Source organism: Podarcis vaucheri, assembly GCF_965113315.1.
Source record: "Podarcis vaucheri genome assembly, chromosome: 7".
In the NCBI taxonomy this organism is placed as follows: domain Eukaryota; kingdom Metazoa; phylum Chordata; class Lepidosauria; order Squamata; family Lacertidae; genus Podarcis; species Podarcis vaucheri.
Window position 1 is genome coordinate 42,432,564 of NC_138765.1, and position 17,262 is coordinate 42,449,825.

At 44.1% G+C, this 17,262-nt stretch overlaps 1 long non-coding RNA gene across 1 annotated transcript; it reads right to left on the reverse strand.

Moving 5' to 3' along the window:
• Nucleotides 1-5,932: 5,932 nt before the first annotated feature.
• Nucleotides 5,933-6,370, reverse strand: LOC309536714. Its single transcript, XR_014221712.1, has 2 exons — nt 6,294-6,370; nt 5,933-6,206 (listed from the first exon to the last, which is right to left on the reverse strand). It is a non-coding gene; the product is annotated as an uncharacterized lncRNA (long non-coding RNA).
• Between the last annotated feature and the right edge of the window lie 10,892 nt (nt 6,371-17,262).

The following is a 17,262-nucleotide window of genomic DNA, read 5'->3' on the forward strand; positions in this document are numbered from 1 at the left end:
TCTCCCACCCCGGCCCTGCTCCCACGGTGGCGTTGTACAATAGGGATTTTGCAGATACTGGCAGATATAAGATTAACAGGCCCTTTTAGCCTAGTTGATTGATCCTCCACCTATGCAGGTTCTTCTAGATTGTGATCCTAAGCACATAGCATCATCCAAAGCATATTTACTCCACTGCTTTCAGTTGGATCACTCCGTCTATAGGCAGAGCTCAGGCAGCCAAAAGGGCACAAAAACCTATGTTGACTTCAGAGATCGCTTCCAGCATCAAGAAATGGTAACGTGCACGATGGTTCCCAACATCAAGGATCAGGTTTGAGTCTCTGTTTGGATACACCATTTTGCATCAAGATGACAGACTGAACATTTAAACTGCACTGATTTTAACCTCTGGTTTTTGGTTTCTTACTATTCCCAAGCAGGCTGGGTATGAGAATGCTAGTAATTTATAAAATACAACAACATTTTATTGCTGTTTGGGGGACAAAGCTCCAACTAGAAAACAATCCAGTCCTTGCAACAAAACTGCTTTTGGACAAGAAGAGAAGAGAAGAGAAGAGAAGAGAAGAGAAGAGAAGAGAAGAGAAGAGAAGAGAAAAATGTACTTCTCTCCCTTTCCCAAGGGGCAAAGGAGTAATTGATCTATCAATTGAATCCAGATTACCGCCTTCAAATTAGGAGCAACCACATTGAAGGAGGCAATCCTCAGCACAATCAATGTCTGATCTCATCTCTTGGCAAAGTGTTTAACGCCTTAGCAATAGTCAATGGGGATGTTGTCAGCGGTGGGGTGGCAGCATGCTGCAGGGGGTGATGCCCTGGATTTGGGTCAGAAAATGTTGGAGGATATGATATATGTTACATATGGGGGTGGGGGTGGGTAGTAAAAAACAAAATAAGGTGTTGATATTCAGACTTTGATAAAAGTGCCAGGGGTCCATAGTGTGTGTGTGTGTGTGTGTGTGTGTGTGTGTTTGGTGAGCCTAATATAAGAACTTAATAAAATGCTCATATATATGCTATTGGTAAGCATCTTAGGATGCTTTTAGTCTGCTTTTGGTGTTGCTTTGAGTTCCTTTCTGAAAAGAAAGTGACATGATAATGAAGATGATGATGATGAAGAAGAAGAAGAAATAAGTGGCAACCTCCTTTCAAAAATTTTGATTGTTTTCCCTCCTCTCCTTCCCCAAATGATGTTTTAGAAAGGTTTTGCTTTGCTCTCATGAGCCCAACAAATAGTAGAAAAAGATATTTTTGATATCTAACAATAAGCAAGAACTTGTATCTTTAAAGGGGGGAAATTGTATATTCTATTTACTGGGAGGGAATAGTTGGTTCAAAGAAACACCTGTGTCACAGGAGATCGCAGACTCTGGATTTCTTTAAGTGGCTTCAGAGCACACAGAATGCAAGTGAGAGCTGATTTTGTTGCCTATCAAAGGAAGCCACCCCAAAGCTGCACAGCTTGTTGAATAATTCAGTGCCCTAAAAATACTGCTGCCTGCCCGTTTGGCTCGGGGTTAGCAGCACAGAGATTTCACATCAGTCGCCATAAAAATGGACCCTGCACGTCCTGTAACATGGGAATCAAAGGTGCAAATAATAAAGAGAAACACAGCACCATATGAATCCCAAGTAGAGATTATTTATTTATTTGGATGCCATACCATGCGGAGATTTGCAGCAAAGTCAAATAAGAGAAAAAGAAAACAAAAAAAATCCACAAATCCTGATAGTCCTTAAAAATCCAGAACTCAACCATTCAAAATGTTTCAGTGAATAGTAATTTACTAATCCTTTTTAGTTGAGCATGTCTTTCCTCCAAATACCAATGGGGGGAAAAAGGTGTCTTAACCAGCTGCCTAAAAAGAGATGGAACCAGACAGACCTCAGTAGGGAAGGAGTTCCAGATGCTATGAGCTACCACTAAGGTGAGGATGTGGCTCCAAAACTGGGATTGTAAACTGAGTTTCCAATTGTTGCTTTGCAAGCAGGGTTTCTGGTTGCACTGATCAGCAGTTACAGCAAGTCCTGCTGCCATCTCTGACCACACACCTCCCAAAGGGCTCACTATAACTACAAATCTAAAGTGATAAAAACCTTCTATGGAGGATGCCTGCTGCTTCCTTGGGTGGAGGATAGAGATGGGTGTATGGAAACTAGCCTAGTGTACAAAGATAACATTGTCATTTGTTGTTCTGCCCACTTTGACCTTTGGCCTTTCCCAACACTGGTGTGTGGCCCTGAGAAGATTTCCCAGAAGGCCCTTGGGCTGAATTAAGTTCTCCAGCACTGCCCTAGTATGAGGTCTTGCCTGTTTAGCAGCATTTTCCTTCTCAACACTCCTCCCTTCTCTCCCCTCCCCTTAATGTACAGTATGCACTGGGTCTACCCCCTTCCAGATCACTCAGTTTTTAAGCCTTTCTTGTCTTCTTCAATACCCTGTGTCAGTGTCCATGACAGACCCTTTCCCTCTGCTGTGGGCATTCTTTCCAGAGCTGGCTCTCCGAGCCCATGGCTCACAGGGAGATAGCCAAGCCGAATCTTCTCCATGCTATCCCAATTTTAGTACATGTGCCAACAAACTGAGTGTTCACATGGGCTCATCTGCTGCGTGTGAATGTAAACGGAGCAAGTACTGGAACCTGAGGAGGAGACTCTGGTTGCAGGGCCCAAGATGTGCAGAGCTTTGCATATGAAAAGACACTTTTAATGCTAAACATTGGCATACGCCGTTAGGATCACTCATAGAGCTGAGCAGGCTTTTTGCTTTGGGAGCCAATCTGAGCAGGCTGTAAGCAAAGAGTAAGGTTACCATAACTTCCGTCATAGAGCTTCAGTATGCTGATGACAACGTAGTGTGCGCATGCTCAGAGGATGACCTCCAAACCATCCTAAATATCTTTGCAGAAGCTTACGAAACGCTTGGCCTATCACTCAACATCCAAAAAACAAACAAAAACAAAGTGCTGCACCAACAAGTACAAAATAACTCTTCTGCAGTGCCACAAATCCAACTCAATGGTGTAACATTGGAAAATGTCGATCACTTATCCTACCTAGGCAGTTTTCTTTCCACAAGGGCCAACATTGATGCCGAAATCCAGCATCGCCTGAGCTCTGCAAGTGCAGCTTTCTCCCAATTGAAGTGCAGAGTGTTTGAGGACTGGGACATTTGCAGGGAAACCAAATGCTTGTTTACAAAGCTATTGAACTACCAACCGTACTACATATGCTTGTGAAACATGGACCACTTATAAATGCCATCTCCAACTCCTCGAAAGATTTAATCAACGGTGTCTCCAAAAATTTTTACACAACACTTGGGAAGACAGGCGAACTACTTTCAGTGTACTGGAAGAAGCAAAGATCACCAGTGTTGAAGCAATGATTCTTCAACATCAACTTCGTTGGACTGGTCATGTTGCGCGATGCCTGATTTTCGTCTTCCAAAGCAACTACTCTATTCTGAACTTAAAAATGGAAAGCGTAATGCTGGTGGTCAACAAAAGAGGTTTAAAGACTGTCTCGAGGTAAATCTAAAAAAAATGTAGTATAAACATTGACAGCTGGGAAACACTGGTCTGTGAGCGTTCCAGTTGGAGAACAGCCTTTACCAAAGGTGTTGTGGGCTTTGAAGACACTCAAACTCAGGACGCAAGGGAGAAACGTGCTAGGAGGAAGGCATGCTTGGCAAATCCACACCGTGATCAACTCCCACCCAGAAACCAGTGTCCCCACTGTGGAAGGATGTGTGGATCCAGAATTGGCCTCCACAGTCACTTATGGACTCATTGTTAAAACCATGTTTATGGAAGACAATCTTACTTGGCTAGGAGTGATCGCCAAAGAGAAGAGAAAGCATTCATTCATATTTTATTAAAATGTCCAATGATAAAGCAACATGGCAGGCTTATAAATAATGGCAATTCGTGGACTCATGCATTAATGCTTAATGAACCTGCTTGCATGGCATTGGTAAAAAGAAAATGTCTGCATCCTACAACTGCTGACATTTCCAAACTGCCCCCCCCGGGTCCTAAAAAGCCCGCAGACGCAGCTTAAGAGCTGTTGCACACAACCATCATGGGGGGGGGAGAAACTTTGGCCTCTGTTTCTGCAAGGTGAAAGGCCTCGTAAAATTGTCTCTCTCACACATACACACCCCAGCCAATTTGGAAAGAATCCACATGCTTTCAAGAAAGCAAGGCTCAGAATGTGGCAACCTATAATCTTGCCACATGGAATCCAAATTCTGTTGGTTGTCAATAAACAGCTAGAAACCTATTTCCCAATGCAAAGCATGGCTGCAAGCAATTTTCCAGGGTGCTTACTAGGATTTAAAAAAAGAGATGAGTGAGGTTACAAATTAAAGTACAGAATGTGTAAGTTTGTGGCAAAACAGTATTTATGTCAATTTATTAGTTTATTAGCTTTTCCTCGCATCTCCCTTTGAGTAAACTTGACAAAAGAAAACCTAACATAAACATAGAGTGCAGCTTTTGACGTCTCTGCAGCTATAGCTGAGGGAGCACAAGTGCACATTTTACACAAGTATATGCATTTTTGTACACATTACTTGGCTGGAGAACAGCATTGCAAAATTCAGTAATGTGCAAATTTCATAGAATTTCTGTGTTCGAGTTCACATATTGCTTCAGAAAGTGCAAATTTGGCAAGTTTGCCTTTAAATATTAACAGAATGGATTTTCTCCCCCCCCCATCCCTAGAACTGGCCTGATTTGTACCTCCTGAATTAATTACCTGGTTGGAAATCCATTGGCTTTTGTGCTTCCTGAATATTCCAACATAATTTGACAGCTCAAAAAAAAGTGTCAAAATATTTCTAAATATATATTTTGAGGCAAAATAGGCTTAGAAAAACACATTTTGAGAAAAATACCCCTAATAGATGTCATTACATGTGAATTTCATGAGGATTTTTTAAAAAGTAAAAGATATAATTCGCAGATTGATGAAAAATGAAACAAAATGGATGCTGAAATGAACACATGCAAATAGTGACTTGGCCATCTGTCATTATGTTCCACCCCCACTGTTATGCCTCTGGATACCAGAGGCTGGGAATCGCAGGTGGGTAGAGTCCTGTTGCGCTCGTCTCCAGTTCTTGGGGTTTCCACATGCATTTGGTTGGCAACTGTGAGAACAGGATGCTGGACTAGATGGGACATTGGCCAGATCCAGCAGGCTCTTTTAGGCTTTTATTTATGTGTGTGGCACTGTTTGTGCCAGACTTGCCTGCATGTTCAACATCCCTGCCAGTCCCACCCTCCCCTCCTCTGCTAAATTTTGTGTACCGAGCATGAAGAATATGAAGGTCCACAGGGAGACCTCCAGTTGAACATGGTTAGAATCTGCTTTTCAGTCAGGAATCAGCTGGGCTAGCACACACCACCACACCTTGAGCCTAAACACCAGGGGAAGTGGTGCCCTACTGATTTTGAACTCTACCTCTCATCAGTCCAGGCCAGCATGTCTAACAGTGAGGAATGATGGGAATTGCAGCTGAGTAACATCTGGAGAGCACCACACAGTGCTACTCATGCTTTGAACGCTTGAAGAGGGCTAGCAACTTGGCAGATTCCTCATTTTTTCAAAAATACAAGGAAACAGTACTGGACTACACAGAAATGGCAAAGCTGACAATGAAATTAAGAGATCAAAATGATGAACTTTTCCTAGAGAAATGGAGGTCTTTCATGGACTATTAAAAAAACCACGATAGTCAAATGAAATTGTGGGCAGGATTCAAGATAAAAGCAGCAGAAGAAAAATGATGAAATAATTGTCGTAGAGAAACGTTTTGCAACAGATAAAGATATAATGCAGTAGAAAATGTCTGAGTAAAAACGCTTTGGAAACAGGGGTGGAAAGTCAATTTATGAAAGAATGTAACTATTTGATATGAAGATTATTGTGAAAATGTTTGAAAATTTAATTTCAAAAAATATACTACAAAAGAAAATTACAACGAAACAGCAAGAAGTCAGAGTACAGATCGAGTAGAAAAAAATCCCACAGAGGATTCTGAAAGTTTGGGGCTGGGTGCCTCTGAGGTGAGAGACAAGCAAGCAACAGTACGTTCCCCGAGAAGCAGTGTGTGAAGTGTTTCTGAGAAATCCCTGCCTTCACCACCAACACATTTCACTACATGCAAATCAAACGCTTTGCCTTCTTTGCTGCTTCTACAGGAGAGAGACGACAGAATTAGAACATTGGGGAGGTCTGATCAGCACTGCAAAGGGAAATATTGGCATAATTAGGAAACTTACTGACTGTCATGGCTTCAGTCGGTGACCCAGAAGATGACTACCTGAAGAAGGGCGTGGCCTTACATGAGCATAGGGGAAGGCTGTTCTCATGTGCCATTCTGCCCTCCTTTTTAACAGTTCTCATCTGGCAGCCTCCCAGTTTCCCCACAGATAAGGCTGTGGTCACAAATTGCTTTGTGAGTGACTAACGTTATCTCCTGGTTCTACCTGGTGAGGGGAGAGGAAGTCAAAGTATTCTGTTCAAAAATCGTATTAGGCAAATATTTCTGAAGAAATGTGCTGGGTGTGTGTGTGTGTGTGTGTCCCTTCACTTGAAAACATGCCTTAATCTCAGAGCGGAATCAGCTTTTAGGCCTTCATTCTTGGTTACCTAGCAACCCTGTTTGCTTCTTGTTTATGGACGGCATTCTTCTGTTCTCTCGGCCACAGTGATGCATTGTCATTTAAAATTTTTATATATATCAGCAAAAGCCCAGACCTTTGAACTTTGCCAAAACATACAAATGGCACCAAATTGCCACTCATCAGCAGCGATCCCTTTTAAGCCTGCTCTATTTATTTTTTAAGGGATCAAAGTGCCCCTTCTGGAGTCATATAAATCAGGGGCTCTTGAACACTGATCAGTGAGACTCACCAAGTCAATCTGAGTCCTTCAAAGGGTAAAGGTAATGTTTCTCTCTTGTGCAGCAGCAACAGATTGACTTTGTTTTTACTGCTAGAGCAGGGGTAGTCAACTGAGTGCCCTCCAGGTGATGTTGGACTCCAACTCCCATCAGCCCCAGCCAAGATGGCCAGTGGCCAAGGACAATGGGAGCTGGACAACAATGTCTTGCGAGGGACCCCTGTTGGTGAATCCTGTCCTAGAAGAAGGAAAAGCCAAGAGACAGCCCCACTTTTTAAACTATTTTATTTTGGCTTTATTCCGTTTATTTATTTCATTCAATGCAATTTCACATATAAAAACAATTTCAAATTTAATTCAGTTACAGACTGGGATAAGAACACCTTCCCCGCCCCGTGTGTGTGTGTGTGTTATAGGCTAGTCTAAGCTGAGTGGTTAATGTGCCTTTAGAACATTGGTGAGGAAGCCACCCTCCCTGATCATTGATTGTGCTTGCTAAGGCTGATGGGAGTTGTAGTCCAAAATTAACTGGAGGGCATGAGGTTGGCAAAGACTGGTCTTATTATTGTTCTTTTAGTCACCTTGCATTGCCACCTCTTTACCTCAAACTGCTTGAATGGGTGTTCTTGTCTAGGCAACTTGTTAATGTTGATTCCTGTACAGATCACAGAATATCAATAAACCTTTCAATTAATTTCACTGAGAATCTTAAGTCTGTGGTTCTTGTTCATGGTTCAGTTTTACCCACTGAGATGCAAAGTCAAACCCGGATTAATGAATGATTCCTGGCTGTAGCGAACAAGTAATGAAGTAAGGCTAGAAGATGGCCGGATCCTACAAATGGCAGGGTGTTCAACCTGCATTTTGCCCTCCCCAACAACCCAGGCACCTGGACCATGGGTGTGTACACAAACAACTATGAACTGTATTTTGTGCATAAACAGTTTTTAATCAGTGTACACACATTGTCGTCCTTGTCGTACATAGTGTTGGCGCATTTTGGTGTTTTGAACGTGCCTTTTGGTAGATGATTGTAAGTCATCTTACACCTTACAACCCGTTCTGATGTGCCCTTTGCCTTGTGGGGAAACTGCCGAGTGCCTTCTCACTGGGAACTTCCTACTGGGGAGGGTCTTATGACATTGACTGCCTGTGTTTGGTTAGCCACTCCCCCACCCTTCCATGGAGATTCACCTGAGCCATCTGGTACTCTGGACCTTGAAGATAATCAAACTGTTTTTGTAAAAAAAAAATCCCCCATGTATTGTTGTTGTTGTTTAGTCGTGTCCGGCTCTTCGTGACCCCATGGACCAGAGCACACCAGGCACGCCTGTCTTCTACTGCCTCCCGCAGTTTGGTCAGACTCATGTTTGTAGCTTCGAGAACACTGTCCAACCATCTCGTCCTCTGTCATCACCTTCTCCTTGTGCCCTCCATCTTTCCCAATATCAGGGTCTTTTCCAGGGAGTCTTGTCTTCTCATGAGGTGGCCAAAGTACTGGAGCCTCAGCTTCACGATCTGTCCTTCCAGTGAGCACTCAGGGATGATTTCCTTAAGAATGGATAGGTCAGATCTTCTTGCAGTTCATGGGACTCTCAAGAGTCTCCTCCAGCACCATATATTTCACTCTTTGGAGAATTGCTTAAGTTTCACTAATGCTCTTTAAAAGGAGGGTATTCCATTAAGAGTTTGTATTCTGTAAGAGGAGAGGCAGAAACAACCAGAAGTAATTCTTGCTCCTTTGTATTTGAACACAACTGGAAAGGGTAGGCCGCCTTCTACCATTAAGTATTTAATATTTCTTAAGTAATCTCTCCAGTTTATCAAAATCCAAAACCTTGATCAACATTTTGATATGTAATAAAAAAAATTCTCCCAGTAGCACCTTAGAGACCAACTAAGTTTGTTATTGGTATGAACTTTCGTGTGCATGCACACTTCTTCAGATACACTGAAACAGAAGTCACCAGACCCTTATATATAGTGAGAGGGTGGGGAGGGGTATTACTCAGAAGGTGGTGGGAATGGCATGCACACAAAAGCTCATACCAATAGCAAAGTTAGTTGGTCTCTGCTACTGGAAGGAATTCTTTTATTTTGTTTCGACTACAGCAGACCAACACGGTTACCTACCTGTATTTTGATATGTAGTCATGAAGTTGCTTGTGTGGTACAAGCAGAGTCGGCCTACCCATGAGGTGGGATGAATCAGCTGCTTCAGGCAGGGAAAGCACAAGAGGTGACTTTCCTCCTGCCCCACCACTTCTGCCATTGGTGGATGCCCCCTCTTGATGGGGGGGGGGGTTCTGGTGTGCCACTTTGTTGCTCACTTCCTTTGTCCTAGGGGTGGAGAAGACAAGTGCCAGGGCCTTGTGGACTGCTTCCCCTCCTGCTGACTTTGGCAAGAGGGGGGTGTTCTGGTGCACAATGGAAGTGGGGCATGATGCAGTGGGGGGGGGGCAGGGAGTGGCACATTCCTATTTCGCCTCAGGGAGCAAAATGGGACAAGCCGCTCCTGGGAACAAGGGAAGGAAACTTCTGGCTCAGAAATAAGCAGGGCCATTTCCCAATTTTTTGAGGGGTTGGAGGTAGTATTTTAACCTTCCCAGCTAATCCAGCATGAACCAGTGAGAAGCATAACTGTCAACTTTTCTCTTTTCTTGCGAGGAATCCTATTCGGAATAAGGGAATTTCCCTTAAAAAAGGGGAAACGTTGACAGCTATAGTGAGAAGTTACTCCTCGCTAAAGGAAACTGAAAGAAATTAGTGTGGACCAATGGATTTAAGGAATGATTTCCATTTGCTTTTCTTAATGGTAGCACTCTTGCTTGCACACCATCCTCCTTGTACACGGTTGGCCAAAAGTGGTCACAATATTAGAGATTACTTTTGCTATGCTTTAAGTCAATTTCAGATCAGCAGTGCCAAACAAAATTAGAAAAAGTCTGGCCTCCTTCAAGTACTTGCTGACAGGAGAAGACAAGGCTATGGGTCCATCCCATAATGACATTTGTCCGCAGAAGCATTCCTGTGAAAAACAAGGCTATGGACACATGCTCCTGTTTGTAGCACAAAAAAGTGGCCTTCGCTCAATACAGAATTGTGCATGACTGTCCTCAACATGCTGCTTTCAGTCAAGATTGATCCTAATCCTGCAGTCCACAAGTGGGTGTGTGGTTACTTGTTATGCATTTGTAAACCTTCCCCTTTATTAGGTTATGCAGGCATTTTCCTCCCTACACATGGTGAATGAAGAAGGAAATGGTAATCTTAGTATACACCCACCCACAACATCATTGTGCAGGTCTGGTAGACACCCCCTCTCCTGCATTGCTGGGTCTGCCTCCATCCATTTTCTAATGGACACACTGGGCGTGGGGGTGTGTGTGGCTGTAACGCAGAAACGTTCTGCATGGAACTTTTACTTTTGAAATGAACCTTGTTTGGGTAAGCGCATATTTCATGGATATTAAATATGCAATAGGTCCAGATTGTGTGCAGACTATGTGGGATGTGTGTGTGTGCATTCAGTGTAGGATATAATGTTGTGTGTACACAACCCAAGATTAGGTAGATTCCTAGAGAGAACACCAGAATATATTTTCAAAAGGTAGTCTTCAGCTAAGAAGGAAGCATTCCGGGAGGTTAGATACATTTTTACAAAATCTTTGAAATCTGTGTGTTGATTGATAACATATATAAATGTGCCCCCGTGTGGTGAAAGGAAGCCATAGCCATAGCCATAGCCTTTTTATCCCCGATTTTCAGCAGCCAAAACCACCACAGCAGCAGCATTGTTGGTTAAATTGTATTATTATTTCCAAATCATATAGTGCTCAGGCACCCCTTATGGCAGCCTGCCCTCTAGATGTTTTGGACAACAACTCCAATTATTCGCAGCCAGCATGTGGGGCTGGGGTTGATGCAAGTTGTAGTCCAGAACATCTTGAGGACACCAGATGTCATGAGTCCCATGGAGACATCTTAGAGGGAGTGACTGGATGCTAAGGAGGAATGGGGGGAGATCGGGGAGCCGGAGATGCGGGACCTGGATCCTGGAGAGGGACCTGGTGGGTTGTCGGGTCCCATGACATTAGATACCCCAAGACAGACATCACCCTTTGATGCCTTACCCTGGAAGCAAAGATGTCATCTCTCTTGTGGAGGCATCTGGGCCAAAGTCAGATGTCATCAGCACTGACTCTGCCCTCATCTCCATGCATGCGTCAGTGCCAGTGGAAGGAAATTTCATGGAGTCAGCTTCTGTGGAGGAATAGCTGCTTGCTTACCCAGTCCTGAGGCTCAGAGCATAAACAGCACAAACAGAGTTGCCTGCCCTGTTCTTCAAAAGGAGATAGGGTGTGAATCAAGGGTTGGAACATTGCCTTAGCTATATCCAGCTACGTTTGCCATGCTTCACTTGTTTATAACCTGTAGACCCATGTTCAGCTGCTGTAGTGATTTGCTCAATAAAGCTCTCCAAACTTCCAGATGTGGCGACAACTCCAGTTTCATGGCTGAAGAGGAGAACCAAGTTGGTGACGACTGCCTTATAGGACATGGCTTATGGACCAAGTCTTTTTGTAACATTGGCAAATGGTGTGGGGGTAGAGGTATCTAGTGCCCTGCATAGCGATATGCCAACCCCACAGCAGCCCTTGGAAAATGGCTAGCTTTCCCAAGGACTACTGACATTACATTAGGCTTTAAGGAAAGTACATCTCCCAGAGGCTCCTGGAACCCTGGTATGGCACCCAAATTCCCCACCCCACCAATGATTTCATAGCTGTGGTGAGATCTGAGTGGTGACTCCTTGTTTCCAGGGCTCTCTTTTAGGCACTGCACCCAGTCAGGTCAGCATTCATTAGCTGCATGAGCCACAGAAGGACTGCAGAAGATTGTTACATCTGTGGCTAGAATTCTGTAAAGTCTGACTTATGATGGCCTCATCAGTCAAAAAGGTAAAGGTACCCCTGACCATTAGGTCCAGTCATGGATGACTCTGGGGTTGCGCACTCATCTCGTTCTATAGGCTGAGGGCGCTGGCGTTTGTCCGCAGACATCTTCCGGGCCATGTGGCCAGCATGACTAAGCCGCTTCTGGAGAACCAGAGCAGCGCACAGAAACACCGTTTACCTTCCCGCCAGAGCAGTACCTATTTACCTACTTGCACTTGATGTGCTTTTGAACTGCTAGGTGGGCAGGAGCTGGGACCAAGCAACGGGAGCTCACCCCATCACGGGGATTGAACCGGTGACCTTCCAATTGGCAAGCCCTAGGCTGTGTGGTTTAGATCACAGCACCAACCGAGTCATATGTTGGCCTAATATGACAGGTAGAGGCAACTCCAGTTTTGCCCCACCTTTCTCTCTAGTGAGTTCTATAAGGAAGACACTGAAACTAAGGAGGAGGAGGAGGAAACTGACAGGCAGGGCTATCTCCTGCATCATTTGCAAGAAGACAGGGCTGAGAGCAGACTGTGGTTGGTGAGACTGTGCCCCATTCGCCCTAATGGAACAGCCTCCACAAAATGTCAGAGTGGATGCTTAGAAGATTTTGCTGGTGTAGCACCTCGTTCTTTCACAACCTCCATTTCTAGCACATTCCCCGAGTCGCTTCTGTGCCATTTGGGTCTTCCTTATTGAAAGCACGACAGTGTTTATTGTGGGTAATGGAGCACTGCACTTTTTAATGGTAGTGGATGGCTTTAAATGCATAGAAAGATTTATGAAATAAGTCGGGCATGAATGTCTAAGAGATTATTGCGAGTAAAAACAATTATATACTTAAACAAAGGCAGGGAAGGGTTTTAACGGCATCTTAAAAGTTATTTAAATCTGGTTAAATGTGTGTGCGGGTTTTTTAAAGGTTAGAGGAAAGATTAGTTTCAGCAAATTACTCAACAAGTTTTTTAAAATAGGAAAATTGCTGACCGAGACATTTCTGGGTGGATAATTGTGCAGCCTAATTAGAGGTGTTTTTGAGGACCAACAAAACCCCTTATATTTAAGATGGACAGCTTTAGAGTTAAAAAAAAAAAACATGAGCCCTTCTGGAAGGTGGAGCCAGGATAAGCCATGGTGGAGCCAAATTAGAACTTGGTGGATTTTGGAAAAGAGGCTTGTAGATCATTTATCTGGGTAGATCCTGGGTAATGGAACAGAGCCTGGTGGATCATTGAAAGAGCCCTGATGTTTTTAACATGGGAGGGCATCCCCCAAACATTGGTGGTCTCCAAAGGGTTGGGAAACCAGGAGCTGTTCTGGCTTTGCTTTGTGGAATGACAGTGGTGTTATTGCAAAGGAACAGAGGGAGGAACATTGGTTTGAGTAATATGATCTCAAATAGCGGCGGCAATAACATTCTGGGCAGGCAGGTGCTTAATCAGTCTCCGGAACCTTTGCCATATCTAATGCAAGCACACGCCCTGATTCAGCCATTAATTTTCCCTGAATGGTTTCCTCCAGCAAGCCGCTTCCACCAGTAATTAGACTGAATCTCAATTTGCATTTCCTGGAAAAGTGCCACTGCCTCCTCCAGGACTGTGAGTTCTATTTAGCCACAAACCCTTCAGGACCACACTGCAGTAGTGAACTTGCACTGATATGCCTGGGAATGACTCAGACTTCTTCAGTTATTGATCGATTGATCAGTTGTGTTTATAGATTGGGGTTCTGCCAAGGCACCCAAGGCGGTTTACATTTTTAAAATCCTAAGTCAAATTAATGATATAAAATCTAAAATTGGTTGGGGAAGAGGACAAGAAGACAGTATGACTGGAGCAGGCTCTGATGTTGTCTTGGCTTCCCTCCCCCACCTTGCTCTCCCCCCCCCCGGCAGATGTATAATAATAGTATTATTATTATTATTATTATTATTAACCACCCAGCAGGTCTGCTTCAAAAAGTGGGCTGAACAAATACCTCCTTCATCCCTAATTATAATGGCAAATACATGTCAATATACTCAATATAAAACTCACTGGGGGCAAAAATGAATAAATAAAAGAAAATAAAAACCCCAACTTTACATATGCCTGGATGGGGACCTGAAATTCAGAACTCCCTCCCATATCAAGCCCACCAGGCACCTTTATTATTATCTTTTCGGCAACTTCCCGTCTCTTCTTAATGATATTTATTGGTTCTATGTGTAACATGAGCAGGAAAGTGGTTTAGAAATGGTTGCATGGGGGGGGGATCAGTTCTGAGTGAGACTAGTTAGGAGAGGAAGCTCATATCCTGCACATGTCCCAGAAAAACTGGGAAATCCTGTTTGTATTGCGAGAGCACAGTGGCCATTTTGATTGCCATGAACTTGCACAATTTTGCAACACAATTCCTCCCCAAAAAAGTGCTTTAGGAGGGCTGTGATCTCGTGTAGCCATACCCAGAAAAGCTTTGGAGGGGGGGGGGACCACAGCATGAAATTGTGCGAGATCATGGCAACCAAAATGGCTGCTGTGCTCTCACAATCAAAATGGGAGGATGGTGTCTGAGAAAATGGTGTCCTTGATTTTGGCTTCAAGGTGTTGGAGGGTATGGATGCCTTGAAGGCACGACCAGTTTCAGTTTTGTATATGGTTTGGTAGTAGCACGTTTGCTCCGAACCTGATTGTGGATCATTTGTAATCTTGTAAATACTGCACTATGTCTCTCTCTTCCTTCCCTCCCCCATTGGATTATTGTTTCTTGACTGCTCTAGCTTTGTGTTTTATATATTATCTTTATATATTTTCTTTTGTTATCATCCCCCACACTTCCACATTTTTATATTTATTGTTGATAGTGGCCATGAGGCTTCAACAAGGCAGGATCTACATTTCCACACAAATAAAATGGAACAGAGAGATTCGCAAAGATGCTACTGCATTCCTGTATCAATAGCAACAGGAGGATTCCCATTCTATGTGGGAAAATACACCTCATGCCCTGGCCGAGCTGACGATAATGGTCACCATTCAAAGGACATGCCTGCGTTCTCCCCTAAGCAGATGCCGCCAATGTCACTCTGGAGGACAACACAAGAATCAACTTATTGAAGAGGCCTTTAAATTGTATGGTTAAAAAGCACCAGCCCCCCCCATTTCTCCTTTAGAAGAGCAATTTTATTTCTGTAATCAGTCCTTTGTGCAAATGTTAGAGAGTTAAGAAGAAGTGCAAACAAATGCTTATTTCCAATGGGCCTTTGACATTGGCAAGTGACACATTGGATGTCTAAAGCTGCTAAAACGTTGAGGCACACACCCAGAAAGCCATATGCCCAAAGTTCATTCCTGAGGCTGGTTCCATTTAAGGACTTGTGAATACTAGGCGGGTTGGGGGCATCAGAGGTTGCCTGAGAGTTGGTTGGTGTGAGAGCATTTCTGGAACCAGAGGGACCGAGAGAGCTTCCTTAGATGTGCCTGACATTTAAGCTGGCACACCAAAGTTATTGGGTTTTTTTTAAAGTAATCTCAGTCAATCTGAGATCTCATGTTGAGGCCTAACAAAGACATATGTTGAACTTAAGCTGTTCATTTCTTTATAAAGCAAAACCAGCACTTATGGGGATGAAATAACTTACTTTTTATAAAGCTTTGCCAAGAGTTAGCATTCAGTCAACTATGCAATGTATATATAATCATGGCTTCAGTACGTCAATACTATACTGCCATTGTCCCGGAAAAACTGGGACATCCTGTTTTGTTTTTGTCTTACTGTGAAAGCACATTAAAAATGCACTGCGAGATTGTGCGAGATCATGGCTCTCATGATAAAAAAAATGGGAAGATGGTGTCCAGGAAGACAGCATTCATTATTTTGGCTTCAAAGTGTTGGAGGGTATGCTATACCTTGCTCTAATCTGCTGTCACAGATTACACACAGTCCTTGTTTAGACTTTGCCAAAAAAAGAAATAGGATTGACAAAGTGTTGTTGTTGATTACATTTGTATCTCACCTTTCCTCCAAGGCGCTCAAGGTAGCTTACATAGTTTTGATCCCCACTTTATCCTCACAGCAGCCCTGTGGGGTAGGTTAGGCTCAGAGTAAGTGACTGCCCCAAGGTCACCCAGTGAGCTGCATGGCTGAGGGAGGATTTGAACCCTGGTCTCCCAGGTTGTAGTCTGACATGCTAACCACTATGCCACGCTGACTGGCTCCAGTGCTGAGACCTCATACACGGCTTCAGTGCTCCTGCTTCAGAACTCCCTTCCCCTCCCTTTCTTTCTTTCTCAGGACCAGGAATGCAACGGGAAGAAAGTGACCTGGCCTACTCCTCTGCCTTGACGGACAGGAACCAACATGTGAAATCCTTTCACAGCACAGCACGGCCGCCCACTAATATCTGTTAAAACCAAGCTGCTTGTTAAAACCCCATCAGCCCTCTGGTTCAAAAACTGACAAGCTTGGTAACTCAGTGATGGCACATGAGCAAGTGATGAGTCAGGCTTTGGCTTTACTTATCTGTCCAACAGGAAGGCCTACAAGCCCAGCAGCAGCTTCCCTTCTGACTGCTTGAGAATGGCGATGGGGAGGGATGCAGCTCAGTGGCAGAGCCAACGGTCCCAGGTTCAGTTCCCAATAGCAACCCCAGGCAGGAATGTCTCCTGCCTGATACCCTGGAGAGCAACTGCCAATCAGTGTAGAGGATACTGAGCTAGATGGACCAATGGTCTGTTTGATGTGAAGATAAGGCGGCTTCCTGTGCTTCTGTCCTAGAGTCAACCCCATGTTTGTGGGGCATTTGGCAAAGTGGCCTTCTGTTGGGTCCTCTCCTCTGTCAATGGGCCCTGGAGTCCCATCCAGCTGCAATGGCCGAAGTAATGGGCAGTTGTGACCAGCCACCTTTCCCCCAACACTCTGAGAGATGCTAGGTTTGGCAGGGGAATCATTGTTTGAAAATGATGGCTACAGCCCGTTGCCCAGTGCTGCTTAGAACTCCAGGCCAGGAAAATATATGAAGAAGGGGAGCAGGGCAAGTTTCAGCAGGGTTGGTTGCCAGGTGCCCAGAAATGTCATGTGCTGCTTGCATCCACCCTGGCTGTCGCTTCCATAACTTCCACTGAAACAGGTCGCGCTCATGGCGCCGCAGAATACAGACACTAAGCTCCTGTGTTCTCTTTCTCTTTCAATAGATATATGGGAAAGGGCTGGAGCTCAGTGGCAAAGTTCTGCTTTGCATGCAGAAGGTCTTATGTTCAATCATTGGCAAGTAGGACTAGGAGAGAACCCATTCAGAAATGCTGGAAAGCAGAGTGTAGACAATGGTGGAACAATGGTCTGTCTCAGGGAAAGGCCACGTCCTGAGTCCATTACATTGCTGTAAGTATTTTTTGGTAAAAGCCACAGCTTAGTGGTAGAACAT